Raw genomic sequence first — 25,407 nt, forward strand, 5'->3', positions numbered from 1 at the left:
TGAGAGACACTTACCTGGCCGTATTAAAAGGGATTTCGGGGGCATCTGTTTCTCAGACGGTGCTGCTAAAGCTTTGGGGGTCAGAAATGTACACCGCTGGAATCTGGGATTGTGGGAGGAGCTTCCAGGGGCGGCTTACTGGACTCCTTCCCTTGGACCCCTGGCCTCTGTTCCTCACACAGTGTTCTCAGAGTGTGCGTGGTTTCACAACTGTCTTTCTTTGGTATGGGACCCTCCAAAAGACCTTATGGTTAGATGCGACAATTCTTCCGGAGTACACTGAGGAAAATCAAGATGAGGGAGGAGCTCCAAGTACGGAAAAAGCTCGGAGTAACAGAAGCAGACGCATATGTGCATTTCATCCAGCAGGTGGCAGTGAGATCATGTGGCTAGACTGAGAGAGGCAACCCAGAACCCCCAGGACCAAAGCTGAGAGCTGTTTTTGCTCTCTGAGGCGGATTCCAGGAACTGGTACCTGCCATCGCTCAAGCCCTCCGCAGATCTTGTAAGAGCTTTTCCATTTGATAATTTATAGGAACACTACTTGCTTCCCTTCCATCCTGTGGCTTATTTAGAAAGGCTGAGCATGTTTTAATAAACCAGCAGCCCTCCAAGTATGAAGGGAAATAAAATGTTTTGCAGCTTGGGGATAGCGAGGGTTTGTCTGCCTTAAGAACTCCTGTGACAGGACAATCAAATAAAGACAAGATTGTGGTTTTGATCTCTGTGGAGGCCAATTACTTTGTTCTATTGTGCGGTCAAAGGCCTCACTGCCAATGTGTTTAATCACCTGGAAATGCTTGCTTTGCATCTTGGAGGTCAGCTGTCTCGCAGGGTCGGAGAAATTTACTAGGGCTAGGGAAAAAGTTTGGCCTTAATGTCATGCCAGTCGTGGGTTAAAATCCCTCTTCTCGAAGATGATGGGCAACGCCTGTGAAAGTAACAGGGAGTAGTGTTCAAATCCACTGGCCGTTCCTGTGCTAATTCACTTGCAGACAGGGAGAATGGGCTTTGCCATTTGAAAACACAGTTAATTCTCTGCTTCAGTGGACCATCTCTATAGGATCTTATCTTCCCTCCCTTTGCTGGTCTCAGAGAAGGTCAGAGGTGGAGAAGAGCTTGGGAGGAAAGAGCAGACAGAGACTATGTCCTTCTCACTCCACTGCCTTTTAGAGTCACTTGTGATTTTGAATGAGCTATCTGTCTCCCTACCACAGGTATGCGGGTCAAATGGCTTCTTCAAGAGAAGAATCCCCAGACCCTCTGACCCTACATGACTCATACATGAAAGCCCACCTTTCTTTTTTGCTTCATTTTGTACTGCCTCAAAGAGCCCTGTTTCATAGTGCTTTATCCCAGTGGCTCTGCCAAACACTTACTCAATTTTGCAAGCCAGATTTCCAAGATCCATGCCTGATACCTTACTTCTCCTAACTTCTTGTCTCACTACTAAATCTCGGTAATTCCATCTCCTTTAAATCTACGTTTTCTCATCTGCATTGCCACCCCTCTTTTCCCTGGTGTCTCCATTTCTTCCGGATGCTTTAGTAACCTCCATTGGTATACATGCATCCACTATCATCCTTTTGCAGAATGAAGCTTGTGTTGCTCTGGCCACAGGGTTGCCCCAAAGCAGGTCTGTTAATGTTTTCTCTATGTAGGGTCAGTGCCAATCTACGTTTAATAACTCTTCTCTGAACTGGACATGAAAGCAGAGGGAGGGAGCTTTGATGCACCAAGACACCATGCATTCCCGGTGTCAGGTATTTCGCACTCCTGTTCACACACTGACTTACGAACAGAATACTGTGAAGCATTGTCTCATACTGCTGTGAGCAGGAAAGACACTACAGGCAGAGGGAGGGGAGGTGAAGCTTCAGGCAGCCTTCATGGAGCCCTCTGCAGGAGACACACTTGTGCAGAGCTTAAGGTTGTCTGCTAGGGACTTAAATGTCACCTTTGGGGAATTTAGAATCTAGAATGTTGGGACCCAGAAAACAAGATTGCACATTATGGTGCTTTGACAGAATGCTATGAGTTGAATGTTATTGGAATGGCCTCCGAAGCAAGGTCTCTTTGTGCCTTCCCATCCTCCACTTTCCTGATATTTTCTTTATATCACAACAGGCCACAGAAATGAGAATTCCTTCTGTAAAAGATGAGTCAGAGCAACCAGGACCTCGTTTCCTCAAACCCAGTTTACCTAGGAATTTTCTACTAGCCTTTACGTTATTTTGCATGTAATCCCACCACAAAAGATTCTTTGATCTACTTTGATTGTGGCTCAGAAGACTCATTTTGGAATGGGTCCTGTGTACGGTGGGACCAAGGGAAGTCTGCTTTCTCCCTGGAGTCTCTTATATTAGCTCACTCTGTGGAGGCCAGAAGAGGGTGTCAGATTCACCAGAACTGGAGTTACAGATGGTTGTTCCTGCTGAGTGAGTGTGTGGGACTGGAACCTGGCTTCTCTGGAACAGCATCTGGTGCTCTTAGCCTCTGAGCCATCTCATACCACTGTGTGTGTGTGTGTGTGTGTGTGTGTGTGTGTGTGTGTGTGTGTGTGTGTGTGGTGTATGTATGCATGTATGTGTGCATGTGTGTATGTGTGTGTGTGGTGTATGTATGCATGTATGTGTGCATGTGTGTGTGTGGTGTATGTATGCATGTATGTGTGCATGTGTGTATGTGTGTGTGTGGTGTATGTATGCATGTATGTGTGCATGTGTGTATGTGTGTGTGTGTGTGTGTGTGTGTGTCTTTGCATGTGCACAGAGGCCTGAAGAGGGCACTGAACATCTTCCTCAATCTCCATTTGTTCCTTTGAGGCAGGCTCTCTCCTTGTTGAAGTCAGCAAGCTTCAGGAATCCTCCCATGTTTACCCTTTTGGGGCTGGGATTACAGTTTCGCACAGGGCTTATTCTAGGGGTGCTTGGCTTTGAACTCTTGTTCTCATGATTTCTCAGAAAGTGCTCATCATAGCTACAGCTCGTTTCTATGTGGTTTCCCATGCTACACTCAAAAGCTCAAGCATCTTCCTCTCTAGGTCTTTTTTTGTCTTCTGCTCTGAAGGTGCCGCATAATTCAAAACTTTGAATACAGTTGTTACGGTCCACTAGACAGTTCTCTTGTCTACCTTTCTATAGTAATATGTTTCTGACACTTATGTGATGGAGGAAAAGGGGGGGTCACATCTTTATGGTTGTTTCTGAAATAGAAGGAAGGGCATTAAAATGTGCAAACACATAAACAAGGCTTATAATGGTAATTACTCTTTTGAAGAAAAAGACTAGTTATTGTGAGCAAGAATAGCAGGGTCCTGATTTTGAGAATTAGGCAAGGGCTCCCAGAAAGAGCTAAGACAGGGGGATGAAAAGGTGAGTGAAGCCTGTGGAAACCTGGTGGGCAGCATTCTGAACAGCAGGGGTTGGTGAAGGGAAAAAAGACCTTAGACTTCATGAATTGCTGAATGTGACTGGGGCAAAGTGAACCTGGGCGAGAAAGTGAAGGGTGGGATGGAAAGGACCTTTAAGGTCACACTTGGGATTGGACTTTGTCAAAGGTGATGGAAAGAGAGGCACTCTGAAGGTTTAGAGAATGATGCCATGAACTTATGCATAAAACTCTGCCTGATTACAATTATATTAGAGGAACATACAGGAGAGCAGAGTGAGCAATTCTACTGAACTGAGTGGGTAGTGAATGGCTCTTTAGATGGACTGTAAAAAGCAGCTTGGTTGGCATGAGAAGATTAGGACAGGGACAGAGTCCACAAGCAGCAGAGACAGGTGTCAGGGACTGGCTCTGAGGACAGTGTAGCAGAGCTATGGGCAGGTGCTGGAAAAGCAATCTAGAGAAGGGATGTGGAGATACAGACAAGGGTGCTGCCTACTGTCTATGCCCAACACTCAAGATTTCCTCCCAAAGTGTGGAGCTGTATGTGTTCAAGGAGGAGCCAAAACAGACCAGCTTCGTGTTGTGAGAATGAATCCCTTGGGAAACTGATGACACACAATGAGGAGTAAAGTCTGCTTTATTTAAGTAGCAGGGACACGAGACACTGGTGTTTCCATACTGTTGTCAACCGTGGTAACTACTGTTTATCAAATGCCTTTAACGACCTCCACTTAGCTAGGGACCTGACATGTCATTTATAATACCTTGTTCAGTTCTCCGGTAATCTTCCTAAAGTGAGGATTTGAACCCATAGGACCACAGAATGATCGGGGTCCTTTCAATAGCCATCTCTATTGGCAGTCATTGATTGTTTTTACCTTCCTGCAGAAGAGTGTTTTGTTGTTCTTTTTAGAGAAAGAAACTGGAGTTCTTCAACGAGATTGCTGTTCTAAAGGAGAGGGATCTGGACACGTTGCAAAAGTGAGCTTTGAATGATTGTCTTGCTGGTTCTAAGATTCATGTCCATTCCATCTGTATTAGTTAATTTTCTGTTGCTATGATACAACATCATGACTAAGAGCACCGCATGGAAGAGTTTGTATGGTTTATGGTTTCTGAGTCAGGGAGCCATGTCACTATGTAGCCAATATGACAGCAGAAATACGATGCTGAAAGCACATATCTTCAAGTGCAAGCAAGTAGAGAGCAAACTGAAAATGGGGACAAACTGTAAACATCCACCCCCAGTGATGTACTTCCTTTCTACCAAATGTTCCACAACCTTGCCAAACAGTGCCACCAACCACAGACGAAGCATTCAAATGTTTGAGACTATGGGGGACATTTTCATTCAAGCCACCATAACACCCTATCAAAGAACTACTCATTGTCAGTAAAGTCTTCTAGGAGCAAAGCATTTATTTATATGAATATTCTACTAGAACGTTAACTTATCAAGGTCAGGGACTATGTATTATTTGTTTCTGAGCTTCTCTTGTGCAAAACAATTGTACAACAAACAGTTGCTGTAGAAAGGGTTGGTGGTTCTTTTATTAAGAATCTAAAGTTTACTTTCATTTCTCTCTCCAGTAGAGTGCTGTATCCTTTCCTGTAAGAAAGGAGAGCTTGTGCCTACAGCTTCACAATAGACTCATTAGCTCCTGTGGTTCCTGGAATATAGTCAGAGGAGAAAGACCATTGATGACATCTAAGCTTCCTTTATACACTTTTTTCCTCACTCACATGCAGCTTCCCTCAGCCCCCATACCCTTAGTTCATAGTTCTCTACCCAGAAGTAGGTTCTGTAACTGGAGACCCAGAGTGTACATCTTTTGAAAGGCTATGCATTACAGCTACTTAATGGACTCTTGAGAATTATGCACACACATCATCACAGAGGAGCAGCGACGCTGCGATGCTGCTTGCGTGGCAATTACGACACACACTGCCTAACACCGATGTTTTCGCACAGTGCTAGTCAACGGCAGATTTTAATTATGCAGTAATAAAAAAATTAGAGAAATGAAGAAAAAAATCGAGAGAGAAAATTATTGTTGGTTTTTTAAGAATTATCTTAGTTCAATAGTGAAAAATCTACAAATTACATAAAACAAATACTCCATGTTAACCACAGAGTGTTTGTAGAGCTGGAGTTGCAAAAGACAGAGACAGTTCTCATTACCATCTGGCTGCTTCTGGAGTATGGCGACTGTGCTGGGGATGGACTGAGAGAGCCCAGGAGGAGGCAGGAGTGGATACGATGCACAGTGGAGGAGTTGTCTTTGAGAAAGGACAAGGCCTAGGGGGATGCAAAAGAGTCTGCAAGGGTACAAGGGTGATGATGTCCCTTGGATTCCTCTAAGCTTCAGGGATATGGCAAGGACATGGGAACCCTCTTCTATTGGCCAGGCAAGAGGGGAGGATGAATATTGCCCATGTATGAGGCAGGAGGCTAGTGTTGTCTGTTCAGAGACAGAGGTGCTGAAAGACTTGGTTATTGAAACAAGGGCAAGACTGTTGGAAGCATCCTACAGCCCGAAGCTGTGAAGTGAAATCCACTATGGTTGTTGTTGTTGTTGTTATTATTATTATTATTATTATTATTATTATTATTATTATTGGTGGAGCCTACAACCTGTACAGTTTTGGGAAGACAATTTAGAAATGTATCCCCCCTTAAATTTTAGGGAAATAAATAACTGTATGAACACCTTGCTAAGGCAAGGCTTAGTTAATTTTATTACAATGTCTCTTGAGCTATGACCCAGGGGCAGAGTCCACATGCTTACTACATACCACAAGCTATGCTTCATGCTTACCAAGATATGAAGACTTTTATTAAGGTTATATAGCCTCAAGACACACTGCAGTGTCTATCCTGTCACTCAGTTGCACACATTTGATCAAGGAGTTTGTAAACCACCAACCACTTACTGTGGATGTCGGCTTAGTTACTTTGCTGCTTTAAGCTTTTCCCAGTGGAAGGTTAACTTTTCAATGAACAACGTTGAGTAATGGATTGGTGTGGAGGAAACACTTTGTCCTCCCTTCCCCTCCACCCCTCCTTTCTTTCTTCTTTTCTTTCTTCTTAAGATGAGAACTTTAGGTAATTTCTAGGTAACAATTTCATTAATATCTCATTTCAGGTAGATGTTTGACTTCAGTTTATTCATTTATTTTTCTTTCTTGTATTGAAAATGAATATTTCTCATACAATATTCTGATCATGATTTCCCCTTCCCCAACTCCTCTGAGATTCCTCCAACCTTCTCTCCTGTCAAAATGCACATTCTTTCTGCTTGTTAGAAAACATATAGGCATCTAAAGAATATAATAAAACAAAAACAAATTGGAATAGGGCAAAATGAACAAGCAGTAAGAAGAAAAAAGAGACAAAAAGGAATGAGATACACATGCAGAGGCAAAGAAACTCGTGTTCATTTGCACAGGAATTCCCTCCAAACCCAAGCCATAGTATATATGCAAATGACCCATAATTGTTTTTTTTAAAGCTCTGTCAAAACCTTATCAGATTAAGGATATCCAAAGATGACATATTTTCTCTTAGCCATTTACTGCTGGTCATTGGACCTGGCTTTAAGAGTTGTCTATATAGCTAGTGAGACTGTAGTAGAGAAAATTAATTAAGTTTTTATTTGCAAGTGGTAATCAATTAGAGATAGCAATCTGGGATAGGGTTGTGGACTTGTGTCCACTTTCTTTCTTAGTGCTGGAACCTCCTAAAGACCAGAGTCATTTATGGCTAGGTTTCTTTTTTGTAGTATTTGGGTTTCCCCTAAATCCCTGGCCTATTCTGTCTGCTTCTTGGCCACCGTAGCAGTGTCAGGGATGGGCTTCATCTCTTGGAGTGGGCCTTAAATCCAATCAAATAGTGGTTGGTTACTCCCACAAGTGTTTGCCACGATTGCACCAGAAGGTCTTGCAGACAGGTCATCATTGTAGGTCAAAGTCTTCAGAGCTGTATTTGTGTTTATCTTTCTCTTCTAGTAGTATTCAGAGTAACTTCAAAGTGAGACTCTAGGTAGGCAACAGCTTGACTTCTCTGTGTTCAATGAGTTGTGCAGGTGTTGTCTTCAGCCATATGGCCTTACCATCAGATTGTGGAGAGCAAACAGTAGCCTTTGCAATAACCTGGGTTGTTTGGGGTTCCCTTAGGGCCCCATTTGGGAAGCAACTCAATTAGATATTATATATATCATATATATATTAGATATATATATGCTGGATCCCCAGGTGCGGCAGGCTTTGAATGGCCATTCCTTCAACCTTTGCTCCAAACTTTGTCTCCATAATTGCTCCTATGAATATTTTTATTTCCCCTTTTAAGGACAGAAGCACTTTGGTCATCCTTCTTCTTGAGCTTCATGTGGTCTGTGGATTGTATCTTTGGTAATTTGAACTTTTGGGCTAATACCACTTATCAGTGAGTGCATACCATGTGTGTTTTTCTGTGATTGGGTTACCTCACTCAGGATGATATTTTCTAGTTCCATCCATTTGCCTGTGAATTTCATGAAGTCATTGTTTTTGATAGCTGAGTAGTACTCCATTAGGTAGATGTACATTCTGTATCCATTCCTCTGTTGAAGGGCACCTGGGTTCTTTCCAGCTTCTGGATAGTATTAATAAGGCTGCTATGAACATAGTAGAGTATGTGTCTTTGTTATATGTTGGAGCATCATTTGGGTATATGCTCAGGAGTGGTATAGCTGGGTCTTCAGATAGTACAATGGCTAATTTTCTGAGGAACCTCCAGACTGGTTTCTAGAGTGGTTGTATCAGTTTGCAATCCCACCAATGGAGGAATGTTCCTCTTTCTCTCCATCCTCACCAGCATCTGTTATCACCTGAGTTTTGAACTTAGCCATTCAGACTAATTGGTAAAAATCTTTTCCCAATCTGTTGGTTGTCGTTTTGTCCTATTGACAGTGTCCTTTGTCTTACAGAGGCTTTGCAATTTATGAGGACACATTTGTCAGTTCTTGATCTTAGAGCATAAGCCATTGGTGTTCTATTCAGGAAAACTTCCTCTATGCCCATGTGGTCGAGGTTCTTCTCCACTTTTTCTTCTATTAGTTTGAGTGTATCTGGTTTTATGTGGAGGTCCTTGATCCACTTGGACTTTATCTTTGTACAGGGTTAAAAGAATAGATTGATCTGCATTCTTCTACATGCTGACCTCCATTTGAACCAGCACCATTTGTTGAAAATACTATCTTTTTTCCAGTGGATGGTTTTAGCCCCTTTGTCAAAGATCAAATGACTACAGGTGTGTTAGTTCATTTCTGGGACGTCAGTTCTATTCCATTGATCTACCTGCCTGTCTCTGTACCAGTACCATACAGTTTTTATCACTATTGCACCATAATACTGCTTGAGGTCAGGAATGGTGATTTCCTGAGAAGTTCCTTTATTGTTGAGGATAGCTTTTGCTATCCTGGTTTTTTAGTTATTCCAAATAAATTTGCAAATTGCTCTTTCTAACTCCATGAAGAATTGAGTTGGAATTTTGATGGGGATTGCATTGAATCTGTAGATCGCTTTTGGTAAAATGGCCATTTTTTACCATATTAATCTTACCAATCCATGAGCATGGGCGATCTTTCCTTCTGAGATCTTTAATTTCTTTCTTCAGAGACTTGAAGTTCTTGTCATACAGATCTTTCACTAGCTTAGTTAGAGTCACACCAAGGTATTTTATGTTATTTGTGACTATTGTGAAAGGTATTATTTCCCTAATTTCTTCCTCTGCTTGTTTATCATGTGAATAGAGGAAGGCTACTGATTTGTTTGAGTTAATTTTATACCCAGCCACTTTGCTGAAGTTGAAGGCTTAGTAGTTCTGTGGTGGAACTTTTGGGGTCACTTAAGTATACTATGATATCATCTGCAAACAGTGATATTTTCACTTCTTCCTTTCCAATTTGTATCCCTTTGACCTCCTTTCATTGTCTGATTGCTCTGGCTAGCACTTTGAGAACTACATTGAATAAGTAGGGAGAGAGTGGACAGCCTTGTCTAGTCCCTGATTCTGGTGGGATTGCTTCAAGTTTCTTGCCATTTAGTTTGATGTTGGCTACTAGTTTGCTGTATATGACTTTTACTGTGTTTAGGTATGGGCCTTGAATTCCTGATCTTTCCAGGACTTCTGCCATGAAGGGGTGTTGAATTTTGTCAAATGCTTTCTCAGCATCTAGTGAGATTATCGTGTAGTTTTTTTCTTTAAGTTTGTTTATATAGTGGATTATGTTGATGGATTTTTGTATTTTGAACCATCCCTGGATCCCTGGGATGAACATTACTTTATTATGATTGTTTTGATGTGTTTTTGGATTTGGTTTGCAAGAATTTTATTGAGTATTTTTGCTTTGATATTCATAAGGGAAGTTGGTCTGAAGTTCTCTTTGTGGGTCTTTGTGTGGTTTAGGTATAAGAGTAATTGTGGATTCGTAGAAGGAATTGGGTAGTGCTCCTTCTGTTTCTATTTTATGGTATTGTTTGGAGAGTATTTGTATGAGGTCTTCTATGAAGTTCTGGTAGAATTCCGTACTAAACCCATCTGGTCCGTGTGTGTGTGTGTGTGTGTGTGTGTGTGTGTGTGTGTGTGTGTGTGTGTGTGGTTTTTTTGGGGGGGGGTCGTTAGTAGACATTTTAAGAACTACTTCTATTTCTTTAGGAGTTATGCAACTGTTTAGATGGTTTATCTGATCCTGATTTTATTTGATACCTGGTATCTATCTAGAAAATTATCCATTTCCTCCAGATTTTCCAGTTTTTTGAGTATAGACTTTTGTAGTAGGATTTGATGTTTTTTTGTGTTTTACATTATCTTTGACTACTGTGTCAATGTTTTCTATGGTATCTTCTGCCCCTGAGATTCTCTCTTCTATCTCTTGTATTCTGTTGGTGATGCTTGCATCTGTGACTCTTGATCTCTTTCCTAGGTTTTCTATTTCCAAGGTTGTCTCCCTTTGTGCTTCCTTTATTGTTTCTATTTCCATTTTCAAATCCTGGATGGTTTTGTTCAATTTCTTCACCTATTTGGTTGTGTTTTCTCTAATTCTTTAAGGGATTTTTTGTGTTTCCTCTTTAAGGGCTTCTACTTGTTTGCTTGTGTTGTCCTGTATTTCTTTAAGGGAGTTATTTATGTCCTTCTTAAAGTCCTTTATCATCATCATGAAATGTGATTTTTTATATCAAAATCTTGCCTTTTCAGTGTGTTTGAATATCCAGTATTTGCTTTGTTGGGAGAACTGGGCTCTGATGATGCCAAGTAGTCTTGGTTTCTGTTTCTTAGGTTTCTGTGCTTGCCTCTTGCCGTCAGGTTGTCTGTAGTGTTAGCTTGCCTTGCTGTCTCTGACAGTGGCTTGACCCTCCTGCAAACCTATGTGTCAGCACTCCTGTAGACCTATTTTCTGTCTGCCAGTTCTGGGAACAGAGAGCTGCTCCGGTGTTTTTGTGTCCTGAAGCCTCCAGGAGGGTCGCTCGGAGCAGAAGCGTTGGCCATACCTCTGCTTTCAGGGGTGTCGGCGCTCCTGGTGACTGGCTCTCAGTCTAAAAGCAGGCAGAAACTGGAAGCATCCTGCCCATCACTGCTCCTGTGTTCCTGTGCCCAGAGAGTACAGAGGCACTAGGCGTGTTCCTCTTGGTTCAGGAATGTGGGTAGAAGAAGTTGTCTCCTCTGAGCTCTCAGGATTGTCCACACTTTTGTGAGTCTAACTGTCTCCCTTATGAGATTTGGGTACAGAGAACTGACGTATGGTTCAGTCCAGGCACAGGCAGAATCTTGTATTGATTTTTTTATATAGTCCCTCAAATGGCTCTTCCTTTTCGCTGTCACTCTCTGATTCCTTACCTCTTCCCCACTTTCTCCTCTTCTTATTGATCCTTTCATTCATGTGTTCCACTTTTGTTTATCCATAACTATTTAGTCTATTCTCCATCCTAGGAAGATTCATCCCTCCCATCTATTACCTTATTCTACACATAATTTCTGTGGTTATATAGATTGCAGCTTGCTTATCAAGCATGTGTGAATAAATACCATATTTGTTTTTATGGGTCTGAGTTACCTCATTCAGGATGAATATTTTGCTAGCTTCCTCCATTTACTTGAGGTTTTCATGATTTAATTTTTAAAATATGGCTGAGTAATATTCCATTGTATAAATGTACCACAACTTTTTTTAAAAAATTGATTTGTCCATTGATGGACATCTAATGTGTTTGCAATTTCTGGGCTATTATGAATATAACAGCGATGAATATGATTGAGCAAGTGTCTCTGTAGTAGGATGAAACATTCTTTGGGTATATACTCTAATGATATACCTGTATCTTGAGATATATTTATTCCCAGTTTATGGGAAGTGCCACACTGATTTCTTTTTTTTTTTTCTGATGCCAACTTCTTTTTTTTTTTTTTATTAACTTGAGTATTTCTTATATACATTTCGAGTGTTATTCCCTTTCCCGGTTTCGGGGTAAATATCCCCCTCCCCCTCCCCTTTTTTATGGGTGTTCCCCTCCCCATCCTCCCCCCTTGTTGCCCATCCCCAACAACAATCTAGTTCACTGGGGGTTCAGTCTTAGCAGGACCCAGGGCTTCCCCTTCCACTGGTGCTCTTACTAGGATATTCATTGCTACCTATGAGGTCAGAGTCCAGGGTCAGTCCATGTACAGTCTTTAGGTAGTGGCTTAGTCCCTGGAAACTCTGGTTGCTTGGTATTGTAGTACATATGGGGTCTCGAGCCCCTTCAAGCTCTTCCAGTTCTTTCTCTGATTCCTTCAACGGGGGTCCTATTCTCAGTTCAGTGGTTTGCTGCTGGCATTCACCTCTGTATTTGCTGTATTCTGGCTGTCTCTCAGGAGCAATCTACATCCGGCGCCTGTCGGCCTGCACTTCTTTGCTTCATCCATCTTGTCTAATTGGGTGGCTGTATATGTATGGGCCACATGTGGGGCAGGCTCTAAAGGTGTTCCTTCAGTCTCTGTTTTAATCTTTGCCTCTCTATTCCCTGCCAAGGGTATTCTTGTTCCCCTTTTAAAGAAGGAGTGAAGCATTCACATTTTGATCATCCGTCTTGAGTTTCATTTGTTCTAGGCATCTAGGGTAATTCAAGCATTTGGGCTAATAGCCACTTATCAATGAGTGCATACCATGTGTGTCTTTCTGTGATTGGGTTACCTCACACAGGATGATATTTTCCAGTTCCAACCATTTGCCTACGAATTTCATAAACTCGTTGTTTTTGATAGCTGAGTAATATACCATTGTGTAGATGTACCACATTTTCTGTATCCATTCCTCTGTTGAAGGGCATCTGGGTTCTTTCCAGCTTCTGGCTATTATGAATAAGGCTGCTATGAACATAGTGGAGCACGTGTCTTTTTTATATGTTGGGGCATCTTTTGGGTATATGCCCAAGAGAGGTATAGCTGGATCCTCAGGCAGTTCAATGTCCAATTTTCTGAGGAACCTCCAGACTGATTTCCAGAATGATTGTACCAGTCTGCAATCCCACCAACAACAGAGGAGTGTTCCTCTTTCTCCGCATCCTCGCCAGCATCTGCTGTCCCCTGAGTTTTTGATCTTAGCCATTCTCACTGGTGTGAGTTGAAATCTCAGGGTTGTTTTGATTTGCATTTCCCTTATGACTAAAGATGTTGAACATTTCTTTAGGTGTTTCTCAGCCATTCGGCATTCCTCAGCTGTGAATTGTTTGTTTAGCTCTGAACCCCATTTTTAATAGGGTTATTTGTCTCCCTGCGGTCTAACTTCTTGAGTTCTTTGTATATTTTGGATATAAGGCCTCTATCTGTTGTAGGATTGGTAAAGTCTTTTCCCAATCTGTTGGTTGCCGTTTTGTCCTAACCACAGTGTCCTTTGCCTTACAGAAGCTTTGCAGTTTTATGAGATCCCATTTGTCAATTCTTGATCTTAGAGCATAAGCCATTGTTGTTTTGTTCAGGAAATTTTTTCCAGTGCCCATGTGTTCCAGATGCTTCCCTAGTTTTTCTTCTATTAGTTTGAGTGTATCTGGTTTGATGTGGAGGTCCTTTATCCACTTGGACTTAAGCTTTGTACAGGGTGATAAGCATGGATCGATCTGCATTCTTCTACATGTTGACCTCCAGTTGAACCAGCACCATTTGCTGAAAATGCTATCTTTTTTTCCATTTGATGGTTTTGGCTCCTTTGTCAAAAATCAAGTGCCCACAGGTGTGTCGGTTCATTTCTGGATCTTCAATTCTGTTCCATTGGTCTATCTGTCTGTCTCTGTACCAATACCATGCAGTTTTTATCACTATTGCTCTGTAATACTGCTTGAGTTTAGGGATAGTGATTCCCCCTGAAGTCCTTTTATTCTTGAGGATAGTTTTAGCTATCCTGGGTTTTTTGTTATTCCAGATGAATTTGCAAATTGTTCTGTCTAACTCTTTGAAGAATTGGATTGGTATTTTGATGGGGATTGCATTGAATCTGTAGATCGCTTTTGGTAAAATGGCCATTTTTACTATATTAATCCTGCCAATCCATGAGCATGGGAGATCTTTCCATCTTCTGATGACTTCTTCAATTTCTTTCTTCAGTGTCTTGAAGTTCTTTTTGTACAGATCTTTTACTTGCTTGGTTAAAGTCACACCGAGGTACTTTATATTATTTGGGTCTATTATGAAGGGTGTCGTTTCCCTAATTTCTTTCTCGGCTTGTTTCTCTTTTGTGTAGAGGAAGGCTACTGATTTATTTGAGTTAATTTTATACCCAGTCACTTTGCTGAAGTTGTTTATCAGCTTAGTAGGTCTCTGGTGGAACTTTTGGGATCACTTAAATATACTATCATATCATCTGCAAATAGTGATATTTTGACTTCTTCTTTTCCGATCTGTATCCCCTTGACCTCCTTTTGTTGTCTGATTGCTCTGGCTAGAACTTCAAGAACTATATTGAATAAGTAGGGAGAGAGTGGGCAGCCTTGTCTAGTCCCTGATTTTAGTGGGATTGCTTCAAGTTTCTCTCCTTTAGTTTAATGTTAGCAACTGGTTTGCTGTATATGGCTTTTACTATGTTTAGGTATGGGCCTTGAATTCCTATTCTTTCCAGGACTTTTATCATGAAGAGGTGTTGAATTTTGTGAAATGCTTTCTCAGCATCTAATGAAATGATCATGTGGTTTTGTTCTTTCAGTTTGTTTATATAATGGATCACGTTGATGGTTTTCCGTATATTAAACCATCCCTGCATGCCTGGGATGAAGCCTACTTGATCATGGTGGATGATTGTTTTGATGTGCTCTTGGATTCGGTTTGCCAGAATTTTATTGAGTATTTTTGCGTCGATACTCATAAGGGAAATTGGTCTGAAGTTCTCTTTCTTTGTTGTGTCTTTGTGTGGTTTAGGGATAAGAGTAATTGTGGCTTCGTAGAAGGAATTCGGTAGTGCTCCATCTGTTTCAATTTTGTGGAATAGTTTGGATAGTATTGGTACGAGGTCTTCTACGAAGGTCTGATCGAATTCTGCACTAAACCCATCTGGACCTGGGCTCTTTTTGGTTGGGAGACCTTTAATGACTGCTTCTTTTTCCTTAGTAGTTATGGGGTTGTTTAACTGGTTTATCTGTTCCTGATTTAACTTAGGTACCTGGTATCTGTCTATGAAATTGTCCATTTCCTACAGCTTTTCAAGTTTTGTTGAATATAGGTTTTTATAGTAAGATCTGATGATTTTTTGAATTTCCTCTGAATCTGTTGTTATGTCTCCCTTTTCATTTCTGATTTTGTTAATTTGGATACACTCTCTGTGTCCTCTCGTTAGTCTGGCTAAGGGTTTATCTATCTTGTTGATTTTCTCAAAGAACCAACTTTTGGTTCTGTTGATTCTTTCTATGGTCCTTTTTGTTTCTACTTGGTTGATTTCAGCTCTGAGTTTGATTATTTCCTGCCTTCTACTCCTCCTGGGTGTATTTGCTTCTTTTTGTTCTAGAGCTTTTAGGTGTGCTGTCAAGCTGCTGACATATGCTCTTTCTTGTTTCTTCCTGCAGGCACTCGGTGCTATGAGTTTTCCTCTTAGCACAGCTTTCATTGTGTCCCATAAGTTTGGGTATGTTGTACCTTCATTTTCATTAAATTCTAAAAAGTCTTTAATTTCTTTCTTTATTTCTTCCTTGACCAGGTTATCATTGAGTAGAGCATTGTTCAATTTCCACGTATATGTGGGCATTCTTCCCTTATTGATATTGAAGACCAGTTTAAGGCCGTGGTGGTCCGATAGCACGCATGGGATTATTTCTATCTTTCTGTACCTGTTGAGGCCCGTTTTTTGACCAATTATATGGTCAATTTTGTAGAAAGTACCATGAGGAGTTGAGAAGAAGGTATAATCTTTTTCTTTAGGGTAGAATGTTCTATAAATATCTGTTAAGTCTATTTGGCTCATGACTTCTCTTAGTCTGTCTATGTCTCTGTTTAATTTCTGTTTCCATGATCTGTCCATTGATGAGAGTGGGGTGTTGAAGTCTCCTACTATTATTGTGTGAGGTGCAATGTGTGTTTTGAGCTTTAGTAAGGTTTCTTTTACGTATGTAGGTGCCGTTGTATTTGGGGCATAGATATTTAGGATTGAGAGTTCATCTTGGTGGATTTTCCCTTTGATGAATATGAAGTGTCCTTCCTTATCTTTTTTGATGACTTTTAGTTGAAAATTGAATTTATTTGATATTAGAATGGCTACTCCAGCTTGCTTCTTCTGGCCATTTGCTTGGAAAGTTGTTTTCCAGCCTTTCACTCTGAGGTAGTGTCTGTCTTTGTCTCTGAGGTGTGTTTCCTGTAGGCAGCAGAATGCAGGGTCCTCGTTGTGTATCCAGTTTGTTAATCTATGTCTTTTTATTGGGGAGTTGAGGCCATTGTTGTTGAGCGATATTAAGGAATAGTGATTATTGCTTCCTGTTATATTCATATTTGGATGTAAGGTTATGTTTGTGTGCTTTACTTCTCTTTGTTTTGTTGCCAAGACGATTAGTTTCTTGCTTCTTCTAGGGTATACTTTGCCTCCTCATGTTGGGCTTTACCATTTCTTATCCTTTGTAGTGCTGGATTTGTAGAAAGATATTGTGTAAATTTGGTTTTGTCATGGAATATCTTGGTTTCTCCATCAATGTTAATTGAGAGTTTTGCAGGATACAGTAACCTGGGCTGGCATTTGTGTTCTCTTAGGGTCTGTATGACATCTGTCCAGGATCTTCTGAGTCATAGTTTCTGGCAAAAAGTCTGGTGTAATTCTGATAGTTCTGCCTTTATATGTAACTTGACCTTTTTCCCTTACTGCTTTTAATATTCTTTCTTTATTTTGTGCGTTTGGTGTTTTGACTATTATGTGACGTGAGGTATTTCTTTTCTGGTCCAATCTATTTGGAGTTCTGTAGGCTTCTTGTATGCCTATGGGTATCTCTTTTTTTAGGTTAGGGAAGTTTTCTTCTATGATTTTGTTGAAGATATTTACTGGTCCTTTGAGCTGGGAGTCTTTACTCTCTTCTGTACCTATTATCCTTAGGTTTGATCTTCTCATTGAGTCCTGGATTTCCTGTATGTTTTGGACTAGTTGTTTTTTCTGCTTTACATTATCTTTGACAGTTGAGTCAATGATCTCTATGGAATCTTCTGCTCCTGAGATTCTCTCTTCCATCTCTTGTATTCTGTTGGTGAAGCTCGTATCTACAGCTCCTTGTCTTTTCTTTTGGTTTTCTATATCCAGGGTCGTTTCCATGTGTTCTTTCTTGATTGCTTCTATTTCAATTTTTAATTCCTTCAACTGTTTGATTGTGTTTTCCTGGGATTCTTTCAGGGATATTTGTGACTCCTCTCTTTGTGCTTCTAATTGTTTATTTATGATTTCCTGGAATTCTTTCAGGGATTTTTGCGATTCCTCTCTGTAGGCTTCTACTTGTTTTCTAAGGGAGTTCTTCACGTCTTTCTTGAAGTCCTCCAGCATCCTGATCAAATATGATTTTGAAACTAGATCTTGCTTTTCTGGTGTGTTTGGATATTCCGTGTTTGCTTTGGTGGGGAATTGGGCTCCGATGATGCCATGTAGTCTTGGTTTCTGTTGCTTGGGTTCCTGTGCTTGCCTCTCGCCATCAGATTATCTCTAGTGTTATTTTGTTCTGTTATTTCTGACAGTGGCTAGACTGTCCTATAAGCCTGTGTGTCAGGAGTGCTGTAGACCTGTTTTCCTCTTTTCTTTCAGCCAGTTATGGGGACAGAGTGTTCTGCTTTCGGGCATGTAGTTTTTCCTCTCTACAGGTCTTCAGCTCTTCCTGTGGGCCTGTGTCTGGAGTTCACCAGGCAGGTCTCTTGTAGCAGAAAAGTTGGTCTTACCTGTGGTCCCGAGGCTCAAGTTTGCTCGTGGGGTGCTGCCTGTGAGTTCTCTGCAGCGGCAGCAACCAGGAAGACCTGCACCGCCCTTTCCGGGAGCCTCTGTGCACCCCGGTTCCAGATGGCATTTGGTGTTTTCCTCTGGCGTCAGAGATGTGTGCAGAGTGCAGTCTCTTCTGGTTTCCCAGTCGTGTCTGCCTCTCTGAAGGTTTAGGTCTCCCTCCCACGGGATTTGGGTGCAGAGAACTGTTTATCTGGTCTGTCCCTTAAGGTTCCATCGGTGTCTCAGGCGCAGGGGTCCTGCCGCTCCTGGGCCCTCCCCCACGGGATCCCAGAGGCCATATACAGTTTCCTCTTGGGCCAGGGATGTGGGCAGGGGTGGGCAGTGTTGGTGGTCTCTTCCGCTCTGCAGCCTCAGGAGTGCCCACCTGACCAGGAGGTGATGTCTCTCTCCCACGGGGTTTGGGAGCAGAGAGCTGCTGCGGGCCGGGATCTGCGGGTCGCCACACTGATTTCTATAGTGGTTAGACAAGTTAATTTTCTTACCAAATGATAAGGAGAGGTCAAGTTGGCCAATATTTCTAATAATGAATGATGAGAATAAATAGATAAAAGAATAATGGAAGAAAATAACAAAAACTTTTAGTTTTGCTTCTATTATGTGCTAACAACTACACTAAGTCCCTAATGTGTAATTTATCTTGTGCAGAACCAGCCTTCCTCTCCTTTTGTGAATAAGGCACAGAATCAAGTATGCTAGCTAACCTTCCCAATTCATACAGCAAGGGAAGGACCTTCCAAACTCATACAGCCAGGGAAGGATGCAGTCTAGATTGTAACCTGGGCATCAGCACATGACAGGTCATGCTTTTCTTTCTGTGGCTAATGTACTATTCAATCTGAGTGAAGTAATAATGTTTAATACTGGGACTGGGTTAAAATCTTCAACACTCTTCAGCAGCCAATAACCTGAGCTTAGATAAGCCATGGAGCTTGGGGGAAACCAAATACTTCAAAAGGAATGTAGACTTAAAATGACTCCTTTAGCATTCTGCTCTACTCACAGATCAGCGATTTCCTCAGCTATCATCAGAGAAACTTTCTCTTGCAGTAGAAAAGAGATTGAATACAGAGACCCACAGCTCAGCAATGTCCAGAGAGCAAGAGACCTTGGGGCACTCAATCCTAAGTGAGGTGTCTCCTTGAAGTCCTTCCTCTCAGGTCTCAGCAAACCATGTAGAAGAGGAGGCAGAAAGATGGTAAGTGCCAGAGGTGATGGAGGACACCAAGGAAACGAGCCTTGTAAGTCCAGCAGGACTCATGCACACTCTCTCACAGAGACTGTGTCAGAATGCACAGGGCCTGCTAGTTCTGGACATGAGGGGGTTCTAGCACTGAGAGAAAGGTGGACACAAGCCCACAGTTCTAATCTGGAAGCTATTTTCAATAGATAATTGCTTGCAAATGAAAAATTGGTTTTCTTTTGGGGAGTCTCACTGGGTTGCAAACTACTCTTAAGGTCAGTCCTCTGTCCAGTAGTAGATAGGCAACATAAAATTAGCCCAACGGCAGTTTTAGAGAGATTCTTTATCTCATAATGCTTTTTCAGGATTCTTCCTCCTCAAAGGTCCCTTGCCTACACATTATGGTTTTATTTAATCTAATTTTATAATCATCATCATGATCATCATCATCATGATCATCACCATCATGATTATATTAGATGCCTGTTTGTATTCCTATGAGAGAACAAGAAAGAAAGGGTGTGTATTTGTGTGGTTGGAAAAGTGGGGAGGGTCTAGAAAGAGTTGGAGGAAGGGAAAGTGTAATTAGAGTGTCTTGTATTAAAAATAACATGTTTTCAATTATAAAAAAGAGAAATCTTAGAATGTGCTCCTACCAGCAGTGGGTTCTGTGTAACATATTAACTGTTGGTCTAGTTGTTGTGGGTACTGCAGGTAGCCAGTGGCAGAGACTTGAAGCTTATGGGCATGAGACCACGCCTCTGATGTGGGCCACTGTGGGGCTCTCTGATGATATAGCTTCATCCATACACTTGACCATGTAACAGTGGCATTGGTAGAGGGGAGAATGCATGGGTGGTGACATAAATGGAGCTGGGTGCCCATTTGGTGGGGAGGTGGTTAATAATGCCAGGCAGTGTCTCCAACTGTGAACTTGAGATTCCCACAGTCTAGGATTGTCCTCTGTGAGTGGTTGGGTACTTCATTCACCATGGGGCTGCGGTTGGTTTCTTCGACTGTAACAGATTAAGTAGATTCCTACCCAGTCATTGTCTCAGCTTCTGGGGGTCAGACATTCAGATGAAATATGGCTCTAGAGCGTCCTCCACTCAGCTTCTCATGGGCCTGAAATCAAGGTGTTGGCTGGGAGGGCCAGTTATCTAGAAGTTCTTGGAAAAAATCATTCCAAGCTCTTTTGAGTTGTAGCTGGATTCAGTTCCTTCTCGTGCTCAACTTCAAGCTGAAAATAATTTTATCCAGTTCTTCTCCTTCTTTCCTTCTCTGACATGCTTTTCTTTTCTTTTCTTTCTTTCTTTTTTTTTTTTTTTTTTGGAGCTGGGGACCGAAGCCAGGGCCTTGCACTTGCTAGCCAAGCGCTCTACCACGGAGCTAAATCCCCAAACCTTTTCCCTAAACAGAGAAGGATCCTTGCTTCTGAGAGCTATGTGACTGAGTTCTTCTCAAGGGCCAGTAGAAGACAATTTTACTACTTTAACGTCAGTTGAGGAGTGACTCCAATATCTACCATATATTTATGTAACGTTAACACAGGAGTAACATTGGGGGCAAAGGTCACAGAGTCCAAATTCTTTTTTTTTTTATTAACTTGAGTATTTCTTATATACATTTCAAGTGTTATTCCCTTTCCCGGTTTCCGGACAAACATCACCCTCCCCCCTCCCCTTCCTTATGGGTGTTCCCCTCCCAAACCTCCCACCATTGCCACCCTCCCCGCATAGTCTAGTTCACTGGGGGTTCAGTCTTAGCAGGACCCAGGGCTTCCCCTTCCACTGGTGCTCTTACTAGGATATTCATTGCTACCTATGGGGACAGAGTCCAGGGTCAGTCCATGTATAGTCTTTAGGTAGTGGCTTAGTCCCTGGAAGCTCTGGTTGCTTGACATTGTTGTACTTTTGGGGTCTCGAGCACCTTCAAGCTCTTCCAGTTCTTTCTCTGATTCCTTCAACGGGGGACCTATTCTCAGTTCAGTGGTTTGCTGCTGGCATTCGCCTCTGTATTTGCTGTATTCTGGCTGTGTCTCTCAGGAGCGATCTACATCCGGCTCCTGTCGGTCTGCACTTCTTTGCTTCATCCATCTTGTCTAATTGGGTGGCTGTATATGTATGGGCCACCTGTGGGGCAGGCTCTGAATGGGTGTTCCTTCAGTCTCTGTTTTAATCTTTGCCTCTCCCTTCCCTGCCAAGGGTATTCTTTTTCCTCATTTAAAGAAGGAGTGAAGCATTCACATTTTGATCATCCGTCTTGAGTTTCCTTTGTTCTAGGGATCTAGGGTAATTCAAGCATTTGGGCTAATAGCCACTTATCAATGAGTGCATACCATGTGTGTCTTTCTGTGATTGGGTTAGCTCACTCAGGATGATATTTTCCAGTTCCAACCATTTGCCTACGAATTTCATAAACTCGTTGTTTTTGATAGCTGAGTAATATTCCATTGTGTAGATGTACCACATTTTCTGTATCCATTCCTCTGTTGAAGGGCATCTGGGTTCTTTCCAGTTTCTGGCTATTATAAATAAGGCTGCGATGAACATAGTGGAGCACGTGTCTCTTTTATATGTTGAGGCATCTTTTGGGTATATGCCCAAGAGAGGTATGGCTGGATCCTCAGGCAGTTCAATGTCCAATTTTCTGAGGAACCTCCAGACTGATTTCCAGAATGGTTTTACCAGTCTGCAATCCCACCAACAATGGAGGAGTGTTCCTCTTTCTCCACATCCTCGCCAGCATCTGCTGTCACCTGAGTTTTTGATCTTAGCCATTCTCTCTGGTGTGAGGTGAAATCTCAGGGTTGTTTTGATTTGCATTTCCCTTATGACTAAAGATGTTGAACATTTCTTTAGGTGTTTCTCAGCCATTCGGCATTCCTCAGCTGTGAATTCTTTGTTTAGCTCTGAACCCCATTTTTAATAGGGTTATTTGTTTCCCTGCGGTCTAACTTCTTGAGTTCTTTGTATATTTTGGATATAAGGCCTCTATCTGTTATAGGATTGGTAAAGATCTTTTCCCAATCTGTTGGTTGCCGTTTTGTCCTAACCACAGTGTCCTTTGCCTTACAGAAGCTTTGCAGTTTTATGAGATCCCATTTGTCGATTCTTGATCTTAGAGCATAAGCCATTGGTGTTTTGTTCAGGAAATTTTTTCCAGTGCCCATGTGTTCCAGATGCTTCCCTAGTTTTTCTTCTATTAGTTTGAGTGTGTCTGGTTTGATGTGGCGGTCCTTGATCCACTTGGACTTAAGCTTTGTACAGGGTGATAAGCATGGATCAATCTGCATTCTTCTACATGTTGCCCTCCAGTTGAACCAGCACCATTTGCTGAAAATGCTATCTTTTTTCCATTGGATGGTTTTGGCTCCTTTGTCAAAAATCAAGTGACCATAGGTGTGTGGGTTCATTTCTGGGTCTTCAATTCTATTCCATTGGTCTATCTGTCTGTCTCTGTACCAATACCATGCAGTTTTTATCACTATTGCTCTGTAATACTGCTTGAGTTCAGGGATAGTGATTCCCCCTGAAGTCCTCTTATTGTTGAGGATAGCTTTAGCTATCCTGGGTTTTTTGTTATTCCAGATGAATTTGCAAATTGTTCTGTCTAACTCTTTGAAGAATTGGAGTGGTATTTTGATGGGGATTGCATTGAATCTGTAGATTGCTTTTGGTAAAATGGCCATTTTTACTATATTAATCCTGCCAATCCATGAGCATGGGAGATCTTTCCATCTTCTGAGGTCTTCTTCAATTTCTTTCCTCAGTGTCTTGAAGTTCTTATTGTACAGATCTTTTACTTGCTTGGTTAAAGTCACACCGAGGTACTTTATATTATTTGGGTCTATTATGAAGGGTGTCGTTTCCCTAATTTCTTTCTCGGCTTGTTTCTCTTTTGTATAGAGGAAGGCAACTGATTTATTTGAGTTAATTTTATACCCAGCCACTTTGCTGAAGTTGTTTATCAGCTTTAGTAGTTCTCTGGTGGAACTTTTGGGATCACTTAAATATACTATCATGTCGTCTGCAAATAGTGATATTTTGACCTCTTCTTTTCCGATCTGTATCCCCTTGATCTACTGTTGTTGTCTGATTGCTCTGGCTAGAACTTCAAGAACTATATTGAATAAGTAGGGAGAGAGTGGGCAGCCTTGTCTAGTCCCTGATTTTAGTGGGATTGCTTCAAGTTTCTCTCCATTTAGTTTAATGTTAGCAACTGGTTTGCTGTATATGGCTTTTACTATGTTTAGGTATGGGCCTTGAATACCTATTCTTTCCAGGACTTTTATCATGAAGGGGTGTTGAATTTTGTCAAATGCTTTCTCAGCATCTAATGAAATGATCATGTGGTTCTGTTCTTTCAGTTTGTTTATATGATGGATCATGTTGATGGTTTTCCTTATATTAAACCATCCCTGCATGCCTGGGATGAAGCCTACTTGATCATGGTGGATGATTGTTTTGATGTGCTCTTGAATTCGGTTTGCCAGAATTTTATTGAGTATTTTTGCGTCCATATTCATAAGGGAAATTGGTCTGAAGTTCTCTTTCTTTGTTGGGTCTTTGTGTGGTTTAGGTATAAGAGTAATTGTGGCTTCATAGAAGGAATTCGGTAGGGCTCCATCTGTTTCAATTTTGTGGAATAGTTTGGATAATATTGGTATAAGGTCTTCTATGAAGGTTCGATAGAATTCTGCACTAAACCCGTCTGGACCTGGGCTCTTTTTGGTTGGGAGACCTTTAATGACTGCTTCTATTTCCTTAGGAGTTATGGGGTTGTTTAACTGGTTTATCTGTTCCTGATTTAACTTCGATACCTGGTATCTGTCTAGGAAATTGTCCATTTCCTGAAGATTTTCAAGTTTTGTTTAATATAGGTTTTTATAGTAAGATCTGATGATTTTTTGAATTTCCTCTGAATCTGTAGTTATGTCTCCCTTTTCATTTCTGATTTTGTTAATTTGGACGCACTCTCTGTGTCCTCTCGTTAGTCTGGCTAAGGGTTTATCTATCTTGTTGATTTTCTCAAAGAACCAACTTTTGGTTCTGTTGATTCTTTCTGTGGTCCTTTTTGTTTCTACTTGGTTGATTTCAGCTCTGAGTTTGATTATTTCCTGCCTTCTACTCCTCCTGGGTGTATTTGCTTCGTTTTGTTCTAGAGATCTTAGGTGTGCTGTCAAGCTGCTGACATATGCTCTTTCCTGTTTCTTTCTGCAGGCACTCAGAGGTATGAGTTTTCCTCTTAGCACAGCTTTCATTGTGTCCCATAAGTTTGGGTATGTTGTACCTTCATTTTCATTAAATTCTAAAAAGTCTTTAATTTCTTCCTTTATTTCTTCCTTGACCAGGTTATCATTGAGTAGAGCATTGTTCAATTTCCATGTATATGTGGGCATTCTTCCCTTATTGTTATTGAAGACCAGTTTTAGGCCGTGGTGGTCCGATAGCACGCATGGGATTATTTCTATTTTTCTGTACCTGTTGAGGCCCGTTTTTTGTCCAATTATATTGTCAATTTTGGAGAAAGTACCATGAGGAGCTGAGAAGAAGGTATATCCTTTTGCTTTAGGATAGAATGTTCTATAAATATCCGTTAAGTCCATTTGGCTCATGACTTCTCTTAGTCTGTCTACATCTCTGTTTAATTTCTGTTTCCATGATCTGTCCATTGATGAGAGTGGGGTGTTGAAATCTCCCACTATTATTGTGTGAGGTGCAATGTGTGTTTTGAGCTTAATAAGGTTTCTTTTACATATGTAGGTGCCCTTGTATTTGGGGCATAGATATTTAGGATTGAGACTTCATCTTGGTGGATTTTTCCTTTGATGAATATGAAGTGTCCTTCCTTATCTTTTTTGATGACTTTTAGTTGAAAATTGATTTTATTTGATATTAGAATGGCTACTCCAGCTTGCTTCTTCTGACCATTTGCTTGGAAAATTGTTTTCCAGCCTTTCACTCTGAGGTAATGTCTGTCTTTGTCTCTGAGGTGTGTTTCCTGTAGGCAGCAGAATGCAGGGTCCTCGTTGCGTATCCAGTTTGTTAATCTATGTCTTTTTATTGGGGAGTTGAGGCCATTGATATTGAGAGATATTAAGGAATAGTGATTATTGCTTCCCGTTATATTCATATTTGGAAGTGAGGTTATGTTTGTGTGCTTTCATTCTCTTTGTTTTGTTGCCAAGATGATTAGTTTCTTGCTTCTTCTAGGGTATAGCTTGCCTCCTTATGTTGGGCTTTACCCTTTATTATCCTTTGTAGTGCTGGACTTGTAGAAAGATATTGTGTAAATTTGGTTTTGTCATGGAATATCTTGGTTTCTCCATCTATGTTAATTGAGAGTTTTGCAGGATACAGTAACCTGGGCTGGCAT

The 25,407-nt window shown here is 41.3% G+C and overlaps 1 long non-coding RNA gene across 4 annotated transcripts in view; it reads left to right on the plus strand.

The window, feature by feature from the left end:
- Window positions 1-400: 400 nt before the first annotated feature.
- LOC102552412 (uncharacterized) overlaps window positions 401-25,407 on the plus strand; it is a 490,342-nt gene continuing 465,335 nt past the window's right edge. The window contains exons 1-2 of one of the 4 annotated variants that reach the window (XR_015622770.1): window positions 401-505; window positions 4,307-4,374. This is a non-coding gene — a long non-coding RNA (uncharacterized LOC102552412). The remainder of the gene's footprint in view (window positions 506-4,306; window positions 4,375-25,407) is intronic. The other 3 variants (XR_015622771.1, XR_015622774.1, XR_015622773.1) reach the window with 3 other exon arrangements.

The sequence above is a fragment of the Rattus norvegicus genome, chromosome 6, assembly GCF_021556685.1.
Source record: "Rattus norvegicus strain SHRSP/BbbUtx chromosome 6, alternate assembly SHRSP_T2T, whole genome shotgun sequence".
NCBI lineage: Eukaryota > Metazoa > Chordata > Mammalia > Rodentia > Muridae > Rattus > Rattus norvegicus.